The sequence below is a fragment of the Ambystoma mexicanum genome, chromosome 2p, assembly GCF_040938575.1.
Source record: "Ambystoma mexicanum isolate Mex_15411 chromosome 2p, UKY_AmexF1_1, whole genome shotgun sequence".
In the NCBI taxonomy this organism is placed as follows: domain Eukaryota; kingdom Metazoa; phylum Chordata; class Amphibia; order Caudata; family Ambystomatidae; genus Ambystoma; species Ambystoma mexicanum.
Genome location: NC_090923.1, coordinates 748,370,956 through 748,394,207, shown reverse-complemented (window position 1 = coordinate 748,394,207; position 23,252 = coordinate 748,370,956). Strand labels below are relative to the sequence as shown.

The following is a 23,252-nucleotide window of genomic DNA, read 5'->3' as shown; positions in this document are numbered from 1 at the left end:
ATTGATGCTCATGATCAGACCTTTTCACACCCGCCCTGGCGCTCTTTCATTCCACAAGCATCACATTTGTATTAATTCATTCACCCAGTGTTCGACAAGTGCCTGCTCAGCATACAATGCCCCGGGCACATCCCCCATCTCCCGAAGTCTGTCTGCAGGCCTGAACTCAGAACATCTTTCCACCATGCAGCAACCAAAACCATTGGCTTTGTCGCCGCTTGCTGAATTACCCTGCTGTGGCTCAGAAGGATAATGCACCTCCTGCATACACCTGTGTGGAAACTGCATACACTCGCAGGCTCCAGTTTCAGTGGCACAGCGCAGTAGGTCAGTGCACCTGCTGCCTGTAGAGATGTGCCCGGGGCATTGTATGCTGAGCAGGCACTTGTCGAACACTGGGTGTAACTCATGACATGAATCCGGGGCCAGGCACTCATTTTATGCGTGGCGGCTTCATGTTATTTCAGGGCACGTGTCCCGTGTATTATTCATGGGTAGTACGGTGCATGTTACGATAGCTAGATTGTGGGTATAACGCGCTTGGCGCCTCCCTGGACACCTCACTGCTTAACAGAATCCATTTCATGGCAGGCTTTGCTCTGCAGTGGTATCTTATGTCACTTGTAAGGTTTTATTTTGTTCTGCTGCCTTCTGAGTTGCTATGTAGGCAATGTTATTTGGGGGTGGGGGTTGTTTTGTTCTGTGCTTTGTGACGTGTAGGTGCGTGTTACACTGTGTTTTCTGCTGTAAACTTTTAAGCATGTAAATAATGGAAACTAGTTTTCTTTTTAAGTACCTTAGTATATTTTGGGGGTTTGTTCTGGGTACAGCTTCTTATGCCGGCGACCCCAATGTGCCACCTATTGGTATGGTGTTGCGCTGGTGTGATAGTTCAAGGAAGGTCCAATCCCCCCCACCCTTCCCCTCCTTGGTTTCTGATGCAAATTCTGTGACACACACCTTTGCTGCACCACCGAAAACTGGTTAACCCCGAAAATAAATGTCCTTGGTCACTATGGTTACAGTCATCAAAGATTTTATTTTTTCATTGCTCTTTTAGTTGTTTACACATGTTTCGGCCTCTCAAGGGCCTTTGTCAAAACAGAAACTTGCTTGTTGGGCAAATTATGTTCATGCTCTACCAATTATTATACAAATATGTTTTAGATATAAAATAACGTTTGTAAAGAAATTAAATATAACCATGTGTTTAGAGGAAAGAAAAAAACAGGTGTTGTAGTCACCATTAATTTACAGAAATGTACATGCATCAAGGCAGTGAATAAAACATGGGACAAAGTAAAATGACATAAAAAGAAACGGAGAAAAAAGAGAAAACAGAAAAAAATATATATGTAAGAAATTTTGAATGTGTGCATAAGATATCCCACCGTATTTCCCTTCAATATTCTAATTATTCCATTTGGTGTTACCTTTAATCAGTACCCCCATCTACCTATATCCATATTGAATTCTCCTTTCTGATTAGATACAATCAAATGAATTGTGGTCCTGAATATCAGCACCGTTTTGTTCGTAATCCCTTAATCTTAAATAATTGCCCCTTTCGAAGCAGACATCTGGTACAATTTAATTTAGCCCCGGTTGTGAATGGTAAAAACTGCTTACCGAATTCGCAGTCGGATGAATCACGGGTTAACCCCTATAAAAAGTGAAAGCAGTATGCTCAAGGATCCGTATTCTGTATTATTATCAAATTAGCATGTTCTGTGAGTAATCTTTGTAATGAATTCAAACCATTCTTTGAAACATGTATTTATCGTCTGAGCCGTTTGCCTCTATTGGCATTTGAATTAATTTATATTTTGTAATTACAACAAATGCACGTCCTGTATGCTTAGTCTGTTACGGAGACACGTATGAGTAACCACAAGACTTGCGAAAGGCACGCGCGAGCCTCACTACTGTTGCTAACAATGAATTTCTGAGCACGTTATCACACGAAAGGGGCGCGGACAGAAATGTACGACTCCCGGCCCTCTCTTACCTCTTTCAGCGCTGCTGACCTGTTAACACACGTCGGCACCAGTGTACGTGAAAGGCACTGGGTGTGCGCCCTGCGCTGTATATCTGTTTCTATGACAACGTGAGTTGTCCCTCATTCATGTCTACTCTAGACATCTGCGGCCGCCATGTTGGAGCGGATTTGAACTGGTGAGAGTATATTGAAACACAAATAACACATATGTTACTGAGACTAGTTCTGTACTAATATGGATTCGCCAGTACAATTATTTAACTTGTAAAGCATTTTTAGAAACGTAAATTATGCATATATTTGCATTCTATTCTCTTAAATTCGAAGAAAGTCATGGATCGTAACGTTAATTATACGTTGATAGGCTTTGTACCAGATGCTGCACACTCCTATTAAGCAGTAATTCTGCCTGTGCCATACATGTCTCATAGCGCTCATTCAATTTTTCATCTTAGGTCACCCATAATTGGACTGATCTATATATATAGCAAGAGCAGTTAAAACATGATAAACCAAAAAAAAAACTGAGATAAGGGTGATCGCTGAAACACACATTACCACTTGTCGGATTCAATTTCTGTGAATTTCCCGATTGTTCTTCTTTGTTTGCTTCACCTATACATTAACACATTATACGAACACATATAGAGATTCCTCACATATATACATAACCATTTACATGATTTTCATATTGTAGATTATACAGATTGATTATTGAAACAGTACTTCGTGCTGGAGCAAAAAGACCCACTTGTTTCCATTGCATCTACTGTTAAAGAAAATGAATCATCTCATTATCCTGATTCAAACCAAACTCAATCGATGTAAATTTACAAATAGTTCTTGCTTCCATCCGTCTCAGTTTCTGCTCCAGGTTTCCTCGTCTTCTGTCCATTTTCACTTTCTGTAGACCGACAAATTTCAGTTTCTTTTTGTCATCCATCTGATGTTCTAGTTGCCAGTGTTGGGCCAGCGGCAAGGTTGGATCCTGGCTCCCCACTGTTGCAAAATGTTCTCAAATACGTATTCTCACTTCTCTTATTGTACTTCCAATATATATTCGTTTACATACACATATCACGGCATATACTGTACATTTCGAGCGACAGTTTATATTGTCTTTTATCTCCATTCGAGTTCCTTTCACGTGCCTTTCACATACACTGGTGCCGACGCGAGTAAACAGGTCCGCAGCGCTGAAACAGGTAAGATAGGGCCGGGGGTCGTACATTTCTGTCCGCGCCCCTTTTGTGTGATAACGCGCTCAGGAATTCATTGTTAGCAACAGTAATGAGGCTCGCGCGTGCCTTTCGCGAGTCTTGTGGTTACTCCTACGTGTCTCTGTAACAGACTAAGCATCTGTACGGACGCGCGTTTGAAGTAATTACAAAATATAAATTCATTCAAATGCCAATAGAGACAAACGGCTCAGACGATAAATACATGTTTCAAAGAATGGTTTGAATTCATTACAAAGATTACTCACAAAACATGCTAATTTGATAATAATACAGAATACGGATCCTTGAGCATATTGCTTTCACTTTTTATAGGGATTAACCCGCGATTCATCCGACCGCGAATTCGGTAAGCAGTTTTTACCATTCACAACCGGGGCTAAGTTAAATTGTACCAGATGTCTGCTTAGAAAGGGGCAATTATTTAAGATTAAGGGATTACGAACAAAACTGTGCTGATATTCGGATCCACAATTCATTTGATTGTATCTAATCAGAAAGGAGATTTCAATATGGATATAGGTAGATGGGGGTATTGATAGTATAATGAAGGGAAATACGGTGAGATATCTTATGCGCACATTCAAAATTTCTTACATATATATTTTTTTCTGTTTTTTCTTTTTTCTCCCTTTCTTTTTATGTCATTTTACTTTGTCCCATGTTTTGTTCATTACCTTGATGCATGTACATTTCTGTAAATTAATGGTGACTACAACACCTGTTTTTTTCTTTCCTCTAAACACATGGTTATATTTAATTTCTTTACAAACTTTATTTTATATCTAAAACATATTTGTATAATAATTGGTAGAGCATGAACATAAGTTGCCCAACAAACAAGTTTCTGTTTTGAAAAAGGCCCTTGAGGGGCCGAAACACGTGTAAACAACTAAAAAGGCAATGAAAAAATAAAATCTTTGATGACTGTATCTATAGTGACCAAGGACAATTATTTTCGGATTCAACCAGTTTTCGGTGGCGCAGCAATGGTGTGTGTCACAGAATTTGTTTTAGTTTTCTTTTTAAACGTTTTTACTGTACGGTTTAAACTGAAACCTATCATCAACGAATACACTTTTTACAATGAAATACAATACACTTTTTACAATGGACGTGTTATGTGTTTTTGGTCTGCGTTCTGGTGTGTTTCTATATGTAAGCATGATTTGCGTTCTGGTGTGTTTTTATGTGTAAGCATGCTCTGCGTTCTGGTGTGTTTCTATGTGTAAGCATGCTCTGTGTTCTGATGTGTTTCTATGTGTAAGCATGCTCTGCGTTCTGCTGTGTTTTATGTGTAAGCATGCTATGCATTCTGGTGTGTTGCTATGTGTAAGCATGCTATGCATTCTGGTGTGTTTCTATGTGTAAGCATGCTCTGCGTTCTGATGTGTTTCTATGTGTAAGCATGCTCTGCGTTCTGCTGTGTTTTATGGGTAAGCATGCTATGCATTCTGGTGTGTTGCTATGTGTGAGCATGCTATGCATTCTGCTGTGTTTCTATGGGTAAGCATGCTCTGTGTTCTGCTGTGTTTCTAGGGTAAGCATGCTCTGCGTTCTGCTGTGTTTCTATGGGTAAGCATGCTCTGTGTTCTGCTGTGTTTTTATGTGTAAGCATGCTATGCATTCTGGTGTGTTTTATGTGTAAGCATGCTATGCGTTCTGGTGTGTTTTTTTATGTGTAAGCAAGCTCTGCATTCTGGTGTGTTATGTGTAAGCATGCTCTGCATTCTGCTGTGTTTCTATGGGTAAGCATGCTCTGCGTTCTGCTGTGTTTCTATGTGTAAGCATACTCTGCATTCTGCTGTGTTTCTATGTGTAAGCATGCTCTGCGTTCTGCTGTGTTTCTATGGGTAAGCATTCGCTGCATTCTGCTGTGTTTCTATGTGTAAGCATGCTATGCATTCTGGTGTGTTTCTATGTGTAAGCATGCTATGCGTTCTGCAGTGTTTTATGTGTAAGCATGCTATGCATTCTAGTATGTTTCTATGTGTAAGCATACTCTGCATTCTGGTGTGTTTTATGTGTAAGCATGCTCTGCGTTCTGCTGTGTTTTATGTGTAAGCATGCTCTGCGTTCTGGTGTGTTTCTATGTGTAATCATGCTCTGCGTTCTGGTGTGTTTTATGTGTAAGCATGCTCCGCGTTCTGGTGTGTTCGTATGTGTAAACATGCTCTGCGTTCTGGTGTGTTTCTATGTGTAAGCATGCCCTGCATTCTGGTGTTTTTCTATGGGTAAGCATGCTCTGCGTTCTGGTGTGTTTTATGTGTAAGCATGCTCTGCGTTCTGGTGTGTGTTTTATTTGGTGTTACGTGCAGTTAAGTTTCATGTATTTTGTGCATTATTTGGGCTGTTTTTCTGGTGGTAAACTGGTCCTAGAGCAGGGGTCTTCAAACAGCGGGGGTGCGAGAACTCAGCCCGAAGTATTAAAACATTTTTTTTTTTTAAATGGAGGAAATGGGTAATAGTGGCCCACAAGGTCGGACTGTCTTGGGCACCGCATGCATACAACTGTTTTGGGCACCAATGAAAAAGTTGCAAATGGCAATTCATTCCTTTAGTGACAGACTGAATAGTACCTGGGGGGGGGGTTGCTAAAATGTAAGCAAATTGTGATATTTAAAGAATATGTATTCAGCAACAATGGTCAAATCTACTGGCTGCATAGTGAAGTAACTCATCAAACTGGCCCACATTGGTCCAAAAAAAAGGCCCATTTTGACCAAAAACTGGCCTACACTAGCATTTTGCATTTTTGGTATGGGCGTTGCCCTATTGCCCTATAGGCCAGTCCGAGCCTGGTGGCTCATCCATAATGGGCAAGGGGGTGTTGACCCAGTGGCCCCCTCATCCATTTTGGAGGAGCTGAGCAGCCAAACCAGTGAAACATTGAGCACTCCCTTAGCTGCTTTTTCCAGCTGAGCGAGTGCTCCTGGGCTGGCTGAACTGTAAAAGCGAAACACTGTTTCCCTTTGACAGTTCAGTTCCCCAGCCGCACATGCTCACTGAGCCATGCAAGGCTGGGGCAGAACCCCCCTTGATTGGTTCGGGTTCCCTTGCTACGCTTGGTCGCTATGGCATATTTGGGGGAAACATTTATGACCCTCCACTTTAAAAAATCACCAGCCGGCTCTGGCCCTTGGACTGTGCTGGGAGCAGGGTGGAGGAGCACGGGGTCTGTGGTGGGAGCAAGATGGGCAGCAGCCATGGGCAGCAGCCATGGGATGGTGGTGGGAGCAGAGTGGGGAGAGCCCAGGGATTGTGGTGGGGTGGGGAGAGCCCAGGTACTGGATAAGAGTGGGATGAAGACAGTGGTCGAAGTGGGCAGGAGCGGTCGGGAGCGGTGCTCCTCTATTCTTTTAATTAGGTTTTACCGTTCCTATATTTTTATTTTAAAAAGAAACCGTTCTGGAGCGATTTAGTTTTAAAATAAAAGTGTAGGAAGACGTTGAAACTTGCACTGTCAGTGCACTGCAGTGGACGTTCCCTTAAGCAGCAGGAACATGTGTTTTGGGATTTGTATTGTGCACCACTGTGGCGATGGGGTTTGTGGGAGCGGTGCAGACCAGTAGGAAACATAGTTCCACTACTTCTTTTCGTACACTTCGACCACTGGATGAAGAAGCCCATAGACTGTGATGGGAGTAGGGTGCGGGGATGGCGCACAATAGTTCATCGCCATTTGGACTTAATGTCCATGTGGCATTTTTGGGGGGGGCCGGCCTGCGAACATTTTGCTTAGGCGGGCCAGTCCTAAAAAGTTTGAAGACTACTGTCCTAAAGGGTATGTTGCACCTTACAAAGAAATGAGGAAGCAAAACAGCTCAGTGTTACGTGGCAAGTGGCGTGGGGTATTTTAGAACATGAGACACGGATGTAATCTACAGGACACGTATGCAGATGAGTCATGCCTGAAATAGTACATTAGAATCGACAAGCAAGATCTAGGTTATGTAAAGCAGGCGATTAGACTCACGACTAGGGTAGAAAGCAAGGAGACATCGTAGGCCAGTAGCATCAGGGTGCAGTGCATTCTGGGGAACACGGGCCAATTCGAGATGGCTGTGCCGCGCAGCAGGGGGTTAAGCAGTGTCAAGACAGTGGCTGGGGAAGACACTGCAGGAACACGTGGGTCTCAAGACTACGCTACAGAGTAAGGAGGTGCCACATACCTTTGGCATCAGGCCAGTGCATTCTGGAAAAAACAGACCAATCAGAGATGTGCTTGCCGCGTAGCAGAGGATTTAACAATGAAAACACTGTGGCTGGGGAAGGCACAACATCAACCAGTGGGACCCAAGCTTAGTCTAGAGAGTAAGGAGGTGTCAAATACCTGTAGCATCAAGGAGTAAGGCATTCTGGGGGAATATAGATCAATCAGAGATGGTTGTGCAGTGTAGCAAAGGGTTAAGCAGTAACAACACTGTGGCTGTGAAAGGCACCGCAGGAACACGTGGGTCTCAAGAATAGACTAGAGAGTAAGGAGGTGCCAAATACCAAATACCAAATGTAACATCAGGGTGCAGTGCATTCTGGGGGGATCTAGATTAATCACAGAGATGGGAGTGCCTCGTAGGAGATGGTTAAGCAGTGGCAACATTGTGGCTGTGGAAGGCACTGCATCAGCACGTGGGATTAGATTAGTCTAGAGAGTAAATTGGTGTGATACACCTGTAGCATCAGGGCGCAGTGCATTCTGGGGGAATATAGATTAATCAGAGATGGGTGTGCCGCCTAGCAGAGGGTTAAGCAGTGGTAATACTGTGGCTGGGGAAGGCACTGCAGCAACAAGTGGGTGTATATGTTTTTCCTGAATCATAGTAGGCATGAAATGGGAAGTCTTTGAGCCAAGGGCCGGGCGTTCCAGGTCTAGGAGCACACATGAAGAATCGTGAGAGGGTGTGACCATGGGCGGACCAGCATCAGGCTGGTTATCTGTATGGTGCTCCATCTATTGTAGTTGATGGCCTTATAAATAATACAATAAGTTGTAAACTCGATGCGAGCCGAAACGTGGAGTCAGTGAGGCTTCCTAAGGATGGGAAGATATTCCTGAATATTTTATGGCCTGCACTGAGGGCGGCGGCTGCTTGAAACCCATCCTTCAATGGCGCCATGGTGATGGCTGGTAGGCCGGGCAGGAGAGCTGAACTAAGCTAAGAACTGGGGCTTGTAAAGTGGAGTAGAAAATGGAGGCAGGGAGGGCGGGCTTAACCTTGCAGCGGGGTCTCTTCTGATGCCAGATTGCTTCTGACTTTTTGATCAAATGACCCTTGACGTGAACAATATCAAAAATCAAGGGACATGAGGCAGTGGGTAAGAGCAGACATAAAAACCCTCCCGGGCCATGCCCAACAGGCAGGATTACTCCAGTGGTTCAGAGGGCCTGCCGGGCAGAAGCTCCAATTCCATTTTTGGTCGCATTCATTTTCACGTAACTGTCTGAATTCCAGGTTTGACTATGGTTTATGAAGGACCTCGGCCGGTGAATATCTTTCATGGACTACATTTTGAGGCAGAACTGTACTTCGCTTGTGGTAGTGCGATTTCACAGAACACACGAAGGCTTGCCTACTAGTGTTGATACCATGTGGCAGGATATAGTGATAGAACCCAGGGGGGCGCCGCAGGATATGGGGCGAAGAGGACATGCGGAGGTCTCCTTTTAGACAGATTGATCTCCCCGATGTAAGTGGGATGAACTAGATGGACACTAGATGGGTGATGCTCCCTCGAAAAGAAGGGTCTTTAAGACAGGTCCAGGAAGCTGAGCAGGGAGGGTTCTCCTCAACTGAGACAGATGGGGTCTTGGTGCAGCACGCAGGTGGAGTCCTCATTGAGAGGGGTGTGGTGGGCAATGCTGGTCTATGAGCCTTTGTCATAGGATTGCCCCAGAATTTTATGGGAGGGGCGGTTTCAATTAAAAATAGAAAAACTACAGCAGTGGTAAGGAAAGTGAGGTGAACACCCACTTTGCACAACAAAGTGGTAAAAATGACAGCAGCAAATGGCACGCACAAAAAATAAACGCACCATATACTCCCTGTCCCACCTAGTTAACCTGCCCCACCATTCACCAGGCAATATGTTCTTTCGTCACCCTCTCCCTCAATTCAGACTCTGTCTCTCCTCTGCTTCGCAGCCTGCCAATCCATTAATCACAAACCCTCTCTCACTCCTTCTCACTCTGTTCACCCATCCTTTACAGAATCTCGTGCTGCCCTCACACTCTACCTCCATTCATCAATGACTCCGTCTCTCCTTCCCACTCTGTCCACCTATCCATCACAGAAGCACCTGCTGCCCTCACACTCAACTGTGTTCATCACATACTCCTTTCTCACCCTGTCCACGCATCCATCATAGAAGCCCTGATGCACTCACAATCACCTCTGTTCATCAAGGACTCCCTGTCTCTCCTTCTCACTCTGTCCACCCATCCATCACAGAAGCCCCTGGTGCACTCACACTCACCTCCGTTCATCACAGACTCCCTGTATCTCCTTCTCACTCTGTCCACCCATCCTTCACATAAGCCTGTTGCCCTCACACACGTCCACTCATCACAGACTCTATGCCACTCCTTCTCTGTCCACCCATCCATTACAGAATCTCCTGCAGCCCTCACACTCTGCCTCCATTCATCAATGGCTCCCTGTCTCTCCTTCTCACTCTGTCCACCCATCCATCACAGAAGCCCCTGATGCACTCACACTCACCTCTGTTCATTACTTACTCCTTTCTCACAATGTCCACCCATCCATCACAGAAGCCCCTGGTGCACTCACACTCAGCTCCATTCATCGCAGACTCCCTGTCTCGCCTCACCCTGTCTACCCATCCATCACAGAAGCCCCTGCTGCACTGACACTCACCTTCGTTCATCACAGACTCCCTGTCTCTCCTTCTCACCCTGTCCACCTATCCATCACAGATGCCCCTGCTGCACTCACACTCACCTCTGTTCATCACTTACTCCTTTCTCACAATGTCCACCCATCCATCACAGAAGCCCCTGGTGCACTCACACTCACCTCCATTCATCACAGACTCCCTGTCTCTCCTTCACACCCTGTCCACCTATCCATCACAGATGCCCCTGCTGCACTCACACTCACCTCTGTTCATCACAGACTCCCTGTCTCTCCTTCTCACTCTGTCCCCCGCCCATCACAGATGCCCCTGCTGCACTCACACTCACCTCACTCCATTCATCGCAGACTCCCTGCCTCGCCTCACCCTGTCTACCCATCCATCACAGAAGCCCCTGCTGCACCGACACTCACCTTCGTTCATCACAGACTCCCTGTCTCTCCTTCTCACCCTGTCCACCTATCCATCACAGATGCCCCTGTTGCACTCACACTCACCTCTGTTCATCATAGACTCCCTGTCTCTCCTTCTCACTCTGTCCCCCGCCCATCACAGATGCCCCTGCTGCACTCACACTCACCTCACTCCATTCATCGCAGACTCCCTGCCTCGCCTCACCCTGTCTACCCATCCATCACAGAAGCCCCTGCTGCAGCGACACTCACCTTCGTTCATCACAGACTCCCTGTCTCTCCTTCTCACCCTGTCCACCTATCCATCACAGATGCCCCTGTTGCACTCACACTCACCTCTGTTCATCATAGACTCCCTGTCTCTCCTTCTCACTCTGTCCCCCGCCCATCACAGATGCCCCTGCTGCACTCACACTCACACTCACCTCCCTCCGTTCATCACAGACTCCCTGTCTCTCCTTCTCACTCTGTCCACCCATCCTTCACATAAGCCTGTTGCCCTCACAAACGTCCACTCATCACAGACTCTATGCCACTTTTTCTCTGTCCACCCATCCATCACAGAAGCCCCTGCTGCCCTCACGGGCGTCCACTCATCACAGACTCTGTGCCACTCCTTCTCTGTTCACCCATCCATCACAGAAGCCCCTGCTGCCCTCACCTCACCGGCGTCCACTCATCACAGACTCTGTGCCACTCCTTCTCTGTTCACCCATCCATCACAGAAGCCCCTGCTGCCCTCACCTCACCGGCGTCCACTCATCACAGACTCTATGCCACTCCTTCTCTGTCCACCCATCCATCACATAAGCCCCTGCTGCCCTCACACCAGGGTTGAACTGGGGCATAAAATTGTCTCGGTCACCAATCAAAATGTGACCCACAGTTGGAAATGGCAATTCATTCCTTTTGTGACTGTTTGAGTAGTACCCAAGGGGGAGGTTTTTGATAAATGTGATGCAAATTGTGCATTTTAAAGAATATGTATTCATTAACACTGGTCAAAACTACTAGCTGCATGGAGAAGTAACTTATTAACCTGGCCCACATGGGCCAAAAAAGTGCCCCAATTTGACCCAAAAAAAACGTGCCTGCGCTAGCATTTTGTGTTTTTGGTTTGGGCATTGCCCTATTGCCCTATAGGCCAGTCCTAGCCTGCTTCACACACGTCCATTCAATACAGACTCTCTGCCACTCCTTCTCACTCGGTCCACCCATCCCTCACAGGAGCCTCTGCTGCTGCCCTCACTCACCTCCATTCATCACAGACTCTCTGCCCCTCCTTCTCACCTTGTCTAGCCACCCTTCACAGAAGCTCCTGTTGTCCTCACTATTAACTCGGGAGGATAGCTCAGGGGCAATGTGCTCACCTTGGAAGCAAGACGACAGGGAGCACCACAAGTTCGATCCCCGGGTCCGCGCTCAGAAACCAACCTCTGGGTATTAAGCATGTTATAAATAACATGTCATATCTCACTGACTCTATCTCAGGCTGCCTCCGCTCCGCATGGAAGACTGTGGAGACACTACAAAGGTGGTCCTGTTGGAAAACTTCCCTTTATATTTTAATGCCATTGTTTAACAAACACTTAAGGGACAATCGGCGCCGACGTGTTCAGCATGATGTGTCTCCCACCCACCCCCCTCGCCCACAACCGCCCCTTGTCATACAGCTGGCAAAAACAGTCCGAGACACCTGTCGGTGCTTACATAAGAAAGCAGCGAGGTGGTTAATAGCTGTAGATTATTGCGGGACAGCACCAGCCACTCCTTTTAAAACTCTTATGTTAATTCCTCTTGATCTTTGCTTTATTCCCTGCAGGTTTCTCTAAGTCTCCCTAACCATTTGCTTTCTCTTCGAGCTCGCGCCACCAGGCCAATCTAAACGTTCTACACACATGTCGCCCCATCACTCGCTGCAATTGTTATTCCCATTGAATCTTTTGAAGAGTTCGCCCGTTCATTGCATTTACTATTTAAAACATATATGTCCTGCGGCAACCATTCTACGTTAGCGGAGGCTACCTGCCCCCCACTCCCGACCCCTCGCTGACTCGGTTGTCTGAAGTGGGACCATTATACGAACACTTCTGAGAGGTACGATGGTTTCATCCCAGACAGATACACAAACCGAAAGCTTGCCCACGGCTCCTCATGTATCCGCCTGACGGCGTCTTTTTCCCCTGTGAATGGAAAAAGAGCGAATGTGGTCTGACAGGAAACGCACGCAGGCGGCGGGTAGAGTCGGAAGGGCAAAAAGACCTACCTTGCTGCGAAGGGTGGCAAAGTTAGGGGCGCGACGAGCAGGAGGAGACTGCCTCCCAGCGTCCCAGACAGATGCAGAAGCCCCTCCTGCTCCCCTTCCTGGGTTTCGGGCTTTTCTCCTTCACGCTCTTCACGCTTGGCCCCGCGCTCTCTGGCAGGGGCAGACCCGCGGCCCTCGCCGTTTCCGCCTGGCGCCTCAGGCTCTCAGCTCTCTGCTGTTTACCCGTGGCGTGTCGCTCCCGTCCCCTAGTCGTGTTCTCAGCTCTCCATTCCATCCCCGCTCCTCTCCCGTACGGCCGCTCCCTGCCCCACCCCCGACTCCTCCCAGTTTTGTTCTTTCATCGGCTTTTCCTTCTTGGCGGCTCGATTTCTGCCCTGGCTTCCTGCTCTTTATTTGCATTCCTTATTTTTCTTCTACTAGTCTCTTTCCTCCCTAGTTCCTCCTCGCTACACATTTATTCGTAGCATTCTTCCTTCAGTCTTTCCTTACTCCTTTTCCCCCTCTTCTTTTTTTCTTTCGCTCTCTTCTTTCTCTCTCTCGCTGAGTGTTTCTCTGTCTCCCTCTTTCAATCGCTTCTCTCTTGCTTTCTTCGTTTCTTTGTTTCTCTCTCTCTGGTTCACACCATTCTGCCTAGTTTTTTACTTTCTTTTTGTGGCTTCTTTGCCCTTTCTTCCTCATTCTCTCGCATAATTTATTTTTACCAATGCTCGTCTCTATTTCCCAGTTTGGGATTTATTTGTTTGCTTTTCTTAATGTCGCTTTCTCTAATTTCCCGCCAGGAAACGATATGTGGCAGAAATCAAGTAATGTGAAGAAAGGAGTATGAAGGGATGAAAGACGTTTCTTTATTCATATGTACTCCAGGGCTGGCCCTGCTTCTACAACACCCCTCGCCCAGCCCACCCCCACAACAGTGATATAAGTTATGTAACGGGTGTTGTTTACTGAAATGGCCATCATTGGGCGAGGGCCTGGGCCAATGCGGGTTCTTCCTAGAGAGCCTCCACAAAATTACTGCTAAATGAAAACGGGGAAACTTGATCGACGGGTCGTGAGTTTAAATCAACAGTGCAGGTGGGATAGCTACTGTGCAAACCTCCCAATGGGGGAAGGAGCGGATGAAGTGGCCTGAGGATCTTGTATCACTACTGTCAAAACAATGGGCAGAGAAGAACCAATGTTAAATAATTGTAGTAAATGGAACACCTTCACAAAGAGACAATGTAACGTCAGAAAATGCACAGAAACATGACTTCATACCTAAGGCAATATTTGCTTACATCATGGTTCCAGTCCAGAACTTAGTTTTAGTAAACATTTATTGGAAGACTATTGTGCAAGGTAAATGCAAATCTTGTACTGTACAGCATTACAGAATAACATGCAAGGTAAATGATTCCACGCAGAGCAACAGAGGTTCGAATCCCCGATCCACGCTTACAAATCAAACTCAGGTACGGTATTAGCTGTGTTATAAAAAAAAAAAACAATTAAATAAATAAACAGCAAGGCAGAATAATGGGCGCTGTGCTTACTCTCTCATTGACAAGACCATATGAATGTAGTATTTACAGAGCTGAAGTATGGAAAACTTTGAATCAGGTTGGATATTACACGTATGGAATAAATGCAGACAATTGTAAAATGCCTTATATATCCCCTGCCTCTAACAGAGATCACCTTTCTGAGGTATTGGCGCTCAGTTCTCGTATGAGACAGAGATTCCAGGTTGGGAGAACAGACATGTATTACAGCGCCCCCGAAGCTCGTGATCCGCACATAGAACATGGAATTGGTTACCATACTAATAACTTCGAAAATGCTGGGCTTCTTCAGAAAATATAAATAAAGTTCCATTTTCTGCTCTCACTGCAAATGGAAAGACGGTCACCAAGGATATACAATCTCACCATATTTCATCATCTTCGCCGGTGTTGGAGGGGAACACAGAAGAACAGTTCACCCCTGCATAATGGTCCCAGGTCATGGGTAATATACTGAAAGACCTTAATATGTGCAATCACTTTTCTGACTTTTGCATTTGAATGGATCACCTGGCCAAGCATGTTGAAGAATACCAGCAGATAAAAACAGATAAATCATGTCAAATGGAAACTCCATCTGATTTTTAACAGTGCCAGATTAACTTACAACCAGATAAAATGGATTGCTCTTCCCAAACTATCACAGAAAAAGTTGATCACTGTTCTTCTGTAGGATTAACTAATTTAAAGTTTTTTTTCATTTATTCCTTCTTTGGTAACCAGTGAGCAAGTTCAGTCGCTGACTACTACACCTCCCATTGATGCATGTAAACCCAGACTAAGTCCTGCTTGGCCACACCATTGTAGAAATTCTAGACGTAATGTAGCTATTGCTGGTAGACTGCGGGGGAAAAATCTCAAATGCCAGCAATAAAGGACAAGACCATAAGGGACTTTGTTTTGGACAGCAGAAATGTTATCATTACCAAATCTCAAAAGCCAGCAATAAAGGACAAGACCATAAGGGACTTTGTTTTGGACAGCAGAAATGTTATCATTACCAAATCTCAAAAGCCAGCAATAAAGGACAAGACCATAAGGGACTTTGTTTTGGACAGCAGAAATGTTATCATTACCAAATCTCAAAAGCCAGCAATAAAGGACAAGACCATAAGGGACTTTGTTTTGGACAGCAGAAATGTTTTCATTACCAATGTTGAGAAACCCACAGACAAAGAACTGAGAGAGCCCTTACACAATAAAATATTGACCTGGCTCAGTCAGAGAACGGGCCTAGTTTTGTCAGAACCACCGATTTAAAAGTCCTACATAGGTTTCAGATTGAGGGTTGATGTGCGGATAAGAATAAGGAGTGTAGGGGCGTGGCTTGGTGCCAATCGGGAATGGCGGCTTAGGTGGGTCACTCCGGTCCACCACTCTGCATATCTTACCTTTGCATCAAATTCCTGGCAGATATCAGGCTCCTAAAACCCTGCAACGATCACAGCTGATGTAGCGGTATAGGTTTATACATTTCTTCCTCACATTTCCAGCATTCTATGAGGAGAGCGCAATATCTGTCAAGGCTCACGGCAGGAACCTATGTCGTGTTCCCGTCATGTGTGAGGGAACATTCGGCAGAAGCATCAATCTGCCGGCTTGGGCCTTGTCAACACTCCAAAACCACGACACTTCCATCTAGTGGACACTTTTATTATCAAGGAAAAGCATCTAAATTCAAGGTATTGTGAACGAAATAGTGTTCTCAAAAGCTCATATATATGAGGTTTAAAGGGTTAAAAAAAAAGTCAGCATTTTCGGCCGTTGCAGTGATCACACAGATCCATTGGTTCTGATAGCATCACAATTATGAACATATATGGTCCCACTCTCTCCGATCCAGATTTTTGGCTCTCTATTAAACAGATCATTCTCACATCTAACTTCCCAAACCTCATAGTATGTGGAGATATGAATCATGTCTCTGACCCTTAGTTAGAAAATCCACATTTTTATTTAAAAATTCCAAGTCACCTAAAGCCTTTAAACAATGTGTGGCAGAGACAGGCCTTATAGACTCCTGGAGACTTGCACACCCAGCAGATTTAGATTACACATTCCACTAACACCCCCATAATACGCTTTCATGCCTTGACTACATTTTTATTACCGAATCCCTCACAAACTCTATTACGGACTCCCACATCTCTAATATTATAATTTCTGACCATGCACCTGTCATCACTACATTAGATCTCTCAGATATTAAAAAATCATCCTCTAGATGGAGATTTAAACTGTCTTTTATCTCATTTCAACATCAAAATTTTGTAGAAAATGCTGACAATTACACATCTATAAGTAATAATTGGGATTCCTTCAAAGCCGCCTTGAGAGGACACATTATTGCCTATTCTAGCATGAGAAAGAAACAACATAAATTATTTATTTTTATTTATTTGTATAGCGCACTTGCAGCCCAGGGGCATCGAGGCACTGTTACAAGTAGTTGTAGAACTTTTGATTCAAATATTAGACAGGTGACCAGAGGTCTCTTGGTTACACAGATACAAACATAAATACATGTGATGCATGATATGCATTATACAGTTTACAAGTCAGGTACATTTCATATAAAGAGCTTGGTTTTAATGGCTTTGCAGAAGGCTTGGTGGGACTCAATCATTCTTACGTGAGGTGGCAGTGCATTCCAGTGAATGGCAGCCCAGGTGGGAAAACTGGACCCACCGGCACGCACCTTACGGTTTTGCGCGTGACAATCGTGTTGGAGTAAAGCCTTCTTAATGGTCTAGTGGCAGTATGCTTGGTGATTCTTTGCGTCAAGTAGGGTGAAGCAAGTTCATGAAGACATTTGTGGGTGAGGGCGAGTGTCTTGAAGACAATCCTCTCTTTGACCGGGAGCCAGTGGGCCTGCCTCCTGACTTCAGAGATGTGGTCTTTTCTGGCGGTACCTGTGGCCACCCTCAATGCGTTATTTTGAAGTTTGGCCAGGTTTTTATTGGAGGTCCCAATGAGCAGGGCATTGCAGTAGTCTAACCTTGATCCAATTATTGCCCTAGCAATGGTGAGGCAATTCTGGCGTGACAGGAAGGGTCTGGCAGCATTGAGGACTTTAGAGTAGTAGGCTGAGGAGGAGGCAATGGCATTGACCTGTCTATCCATGGACAGATCGGAGTCTAGATAGACTCTGAGTGTCTTCACGTGGTTGGAGACCTTTATGGGAATATTGTCAATAGTGAAAGAAGCATATTGTTCACCGAGGTTCCCTAGGGTGGAGGGTGCCCCTATGAGGAGGAGTTCGGGTTTTTCACTGTTGAGGCAGAGCCAATTGTCTGCCATCCATGATTGGATAGTGGAGTAGATGGTGGTGAGTGTTTTGGTGTCCGCTAGGTAGTCACCCGTGAGTGGGATGAGTACCTGTGTGTCATCCGCGTAGTTAGTATACGAGATGCCCAGGGAGTCAAGGATGCTAAACAGGGGTCTCGTGAAGAGGTTGTATAGCGTAGGTGCGATACACGAGCCCTGTGGAACACCGCATGTGATGTGGCTCGGGGTGGCACAGGCTGAGTCAGAAAAGACTTTCATAGCCCTTTCTTGGAGAAAGGAGGTAATCCATTCACAGGCTTTGGGGGAGAAGTTGGCTTGGGTGGCTAGGTGGTGGCACAGGGTGTTGTGGTCCACCAGGTCAAAAGCAGCAGATAGATCCAGGAGCAGTAGGAAGGTAGGTTTCCCTGCGTCTCGTAGGTCGTCCATTTGGTTCTTTAAGTCCAGAAGAGCCGTTTCGGTGCCGTGTCGTGGGTGGAAGCCAGATTGCCGCAGGCCGAGGAGACGGTTTTCTTCAAGGAACTTTTGGATTTGCAGGTAGGCTGCTTTGTCCAAAATTTTGAGCAGGAAAGGTACAGTGGTGATGGGCCTGTAGTTCCCCGGGACCGTTGGGACCAGCGAGGGTTTTTTGAGGAGTGGGCGTACCCAAGCCTCCTTAAGTCCAGTTGGAACGTGGCCCGACTGGAAGGAGGAGTTGATAAAAGCAGTTAGGAATGGGGCTAGGATCTAGGACCTTGACAGGCTTTACTCGCTTCTTACTAAGGTGGAAAAACACTTTCATCTTATCTCTTCCAATGTAGACCTCCATACTGATCTCTCCATACGTTTCCAAATGAACAAAAAACTCACTGAACCAGCCTCAGGTGCTATATTAAAGGATAAATCTAAAATCCATCAAATCTCAAATAAAGCAGGTCGGGCCCTTGCATCATATGTTAAAGCAAAAAAAAGAAAAACGCTCATTGCTAATATCAAAAATTCTTCTGGAACGGTAATTACCGACCCTCTGCATATTACTGAAGCCTTGAAAGAATATTATTTGGATTTATACTCCCCAGACTCAACTATACCTGAAGTCAATATATCTAGAACCTCATATCCGGCTACAGAGCTTAAGGACCTAGAAGGAGAACTTACTACTAGTGAAATCAACCTAGCCATTAAAGGACTAAGCAGAGGCAAGGCCCCAGGACCTGATGGTCTTTCTACAGAATTTTTCACTGTCCTCCTTGCTCCGCACTCTCCTTTTGTTCCCCCTTCCATGCACTTCTCCCTCACTGTCTCCCAAGCTCTGGTTCTCCCTAAGTTGGACTATTGCAACAGCCTCTTTCTTAATCTACCCACCTCTACTCTCCGCCCTTTGCAACTTATCCAGAACAGGACTGCGAGACTTGTCCTTGGCCTCAAGCCCTGGGATCGTATCTCTCCAGCTCTAAAATCTCTCCATTGGCTCCCAGTGGATGCAAGGATTAAATTTAAAACCCTCTGCATTGTCCACAAGGCTTTCTGGGGCCTGGGTCCAACATACCTTCAGCTATCCCTCCGCAAATACCTCCCATCTCGAGCACTCTGCTCCTCTACCTCTAACTCCCTCAGGGTCAGTCGTTTCTCAAAGAATCGAGCTGGGGGTAGATCTTTGTCTTCGGCTGGGGCCTCCCTCTGGAACAGCCTCCTGCCACTCCAAAACTTGAGGAGAACCATCTCCGGTTCTGGAAGCACCTCAAGACCTCCCTCTTTGCTTCTGCCTTTGCCCCCCTCTCCCCTACTGATTCTACTCTCCCTTGGCACCATGCACCTGGCCACCCTCTTTCCTCCGGGCCCAGGTACCTGCTCCTCTTGCCACCCGCACGCACTGCCTCTGGGCCACCCATTGTACTGGGGTCTGTATCGATACCCATACAGCCCCCACCCCTTTGTTTTGTTCTTCCTGCACTTATCAGACCTACCCAGCCTGCTGCCTTAAACCCAGCATTGCCACTTGCTGGCTGCACTCCCTCTGTTTGTTGCCTTTTTATTTATTTATTATTATTTATGTATTTTTTTTTCCTCCTTGCTCCGCACTCTCCTTTTGTTCCCCCTTCCATGCACTTCTCCCTCTCCCCCTCTACCATGCACTTGCGCGTTCTCAATATCACTGGGCCTAGTAAGATCGTTGTTTTTGTTTCTCCTCTGTTACCCTTCCCTTGTCGCGCTCCGAAATACTTGTGTATGAGCGCGATAGAAATAAAATATCAATATCAATAGCCATTAAAGGACTAAGCAGAGGCAAGGCCCCAGGGCCTGATGGTCTTTCTACAGAATGTTTTGGTAAATTCTCGCATCCCCTCATCCCCAGACTTAAAATGTTATTTTCCTCCTTCCTGTCTAAGGGATTTTCATCTGGTACTTTCTCTGAAGCCCTTCTTATCCTATTTCCCAAACCAAAAAAAGATCTCCATTTACCTAAAAACTATAGACCCATTTCCTGTATTAATGTAGAAAGTAAAATCTTTGCTACGGTATTAGCAAACAGAATAGAAGCTCATCTCTCCAAATTGATAAAACCTGATCAAGTCGGATATGTTAAAGCAGAAACATCTCAGCCGACGCCAGACTTCTATTAAGCGCCTTACATATTACTGCCAAAGATACAAATGATAAACATGTTTATGCTGCTATAGCCTTAGATGCTGAAAAGGCCTTTGATTGAGTCAATTGGGATTTTATATTCCAAGCTCTAAAATGGCATGGGTGTGCTGCAGGCTTTATCCCCCTAGTAAAACTTCTCTATTCAAAGCCAAAATCCTACATATTCATAAATGGCCGAACATCATAATTCTTTCCATTACAAAGAGGTACCAAACATTTATTTATGTACTATCTCTTGAACCTCTCTTGGAACTCATCAGACAAGATAGTAATATCCCTGGTATTTCTGCTGGTAAATATGAAACTAAAGTAGCTGCTTATGCAGACAATATTCTTCTCTCATCAAATAACCATAAACAGCATCTTCCAAACATATTAGATGCACTTCAGACATTTTTGGCTGCTTCTGGTTATAAACTCAACAAACACAAATCAGAATTACTACCCCTAAATTCCTATTGTCTTAAACATGAACTTGACATTTTTGGTTTCAAATGGTGCACTAACTCTGTTAAATATTTAGGCATGCAATTTGCTTCTGCTATTAATAGTACTATCAAAATCAACACAGACATATTACTCAATAGGCTTTCTGAGTTTACTTCCACTTGGTCCCCCCTTTATCTCTCCTGGTGGGTGGTCCGGACACCATCAAAATGATGCTCTCCCCTATCATATTATATATGCTACAAATGCTTCCAGTTTTTCTTCCCACCACATTGTTCAAATCCATCAATACCATACTTCTCAACATTCTCTGGGGCAAAGGTAAATCTAAAAGAATTGCACTCAACAAACTCAAAACCCCCTTCAAGCAGGGAGGAGTTTGCTTTCCTGATTTCAGAAAATATCATCATGCCTTGGGAGCCCCTTTCTTCTAACTCACGAGGCCAAACATTTACTACCAGCCTTCCATGTGGAACGGTGAAGACAATCTCTCACCAGGGTTTTTTATGTCTAACGGCTTTTTCCCCTCATTTTGGCTGCTGCGGGAACAGAGTCCCTGCCCTACCTTTTTGGCAGTCAAGGTGGCTTCCTTTCGTGGCCGACCCTACCTCATATAAAAATGAGAGATTCCAGTTTGGAGAAAGAAGAAGGAAAGAGAACCAGAGCCCGTCACATCAGATGAGGAGGAGGAGGAAGGGGATTTCCTTACTGTATCTACCTCTTCAGAAGAAGGGGAGAGTGAACCTATTGACAATCGTGACAATTTGTAACTGTTCTTAAAGTTTGGTATGTTTTGTTTTTGTCTTTGTTACTCTGTGCGTCCTGATGCCTATCGGTTTCAGGCACTATATAAATAAATAGAATAACTATATTTCACACTCGTAAAACAGAACGTCCACATAAATGTACCCAAGAGTAGCTATGCTGGGGATCTGATTAACTCCAGACACAGTGCTCCAGATCATTTTTTGAGGTGGGAGTATTTTACTTCCAATTTCAAGAGAGTAAAAAAGAATGTTCATCTTGACAAGAGAATATAATGTATCAAGCATCCAACCAATGCATGCATAACATTAGAACCATATAAAAACAGAAACAAGGGAGAGCTGTGCATCAACGTTTTCTGTATTCACCCAATGTATTTCAATCATGAAAAATATTCTGCCATTCAACAACTTTTAAGTGTAGGCTACGCAGCTGCATATTCATGACACTGGAGCACAGCAACTCTTAACTGCTGAATATGTGGGGCAGGGCCTGCTGAGTGAGGGTGTGAGCTACAGTGCAAAGGTTGCTTACATCATAGACATGCTAAAAAAACAGTGATGGGCTAGTATTTAAAGAACTGCATACTGCAACACAACGTTCTGCAACACCTGTCTCATGTGTGGTTCTTTACCTATGGGAGATTACATCTAGTCCCCTTTATTATTCAACTTTACCTCTGTAAAGTAATGTGGAAGTAATGCTTCACAAATTTGAGTGCTACCCTTGTGCAGGAAATCTGTCCTGACCGCTATGTATTCATCACTTTACTGCCTAATCAACTTAAGCAATAAACCCTGATGTTCAGGGGCATTAGCAGGTCAGGTAATAGCCCAGCGCCTAATTACAGGCCCAAGTGAAGCAATGGCTTTACCTCATTCAGTAATGCCCCTGTACGAAGGTGTTTATTGCTATTAGCATCCCAACATGCTTTTCTGTGGTGCTAATAATATATATTTTTCAAGTTGAGAGGTGACGTGGTTGGCATTTCACAAAACAAGATGTCCACCATGGACAAGGGAGAAGGGACTACACGTAGTTCAATCACCCGTTCCACTGCGACAACTGCCACGAGGGGGAGGTGCCAGAACAATGCGTGTTCTAGGCACCAGAGAGGAACGAGGCAGCTGCAGGTGAGTAGGGCAGAGATTAGGGTGTGGGAGCGGGGGAGGGAATTTGGAGGCTTGGAGGAAGGGAGCACAGGATGCCTTACCGGAAGATGGTGGCTCAGAACACAAGTCAATACAATGAGGAAAAGCCCACATTTTGAGCTAAACTGAGCCACCTGCCACACCATTACACAGCGCAACATGGAAATGAAAAACAGACTGGACGCCTGAAAAGTAAGTTACTTAGAAGACAGACTTAAGGGCCTGATTCATGGAATTATTTGCACGGTTCAACGTGATTTTGCACTGCTGAAACGTGACTTTGCACTGCAGACACAAACCCTGATTCATGAAACTGTGCAATGTGTATTTCTGCTGTGCAAAGTCAGTGCAAAGTCATTTTTGCAGTACAAAATTACTTTGCACTGACTGTGCACTGCAGAAATACGCAAAAATGCACATCGAACTACTAAAAGATACATTGCGAAATCTGTCAATACAAGAGATGCAGGGAATTTGGGCTGAGGTCTTCGAATCTTTGAAAATAGATTTGGTGAAGGAACTGTTAGGGGAAGAAGCACTCTGACAGAAGAACTTGTAAGAGTAGTCGTTTGGAGCACAAGAGGACACAATAGCTTTATCAAATATGAAAAGCAGAATAAGATGTTCTCGAAGGGGGGCATCA

The 23,252-nt window shown here is 45.1% G+C and overlaps 1 protein-coding gene across 1 annotated transcript in view; it reads right to left on the bottom strand.

Annotated features, from left to right (window-relative positions):
* B3GNT8 (UDP-GlcNAc:betaGal beta-1,3-N-acetylglucosaminyltransferase 8) overlaps positions 1–13,080 on the bottom strand; it is a 176,304-nt gene extending 163,224 nt beyond the window's left edge. Inside the window, exon 1 of the mRNA XM_069644386.1 lies at positions 12,790–13,080. The gene's annotated coding sequence lies outside the window, so the exon portion shown is untranslated. The remainder of the gene's footprint in view (positions 1–12,789) is intronic.
* Positions 13,081–23,252: the final 10,172 nt, after the last annotated feature.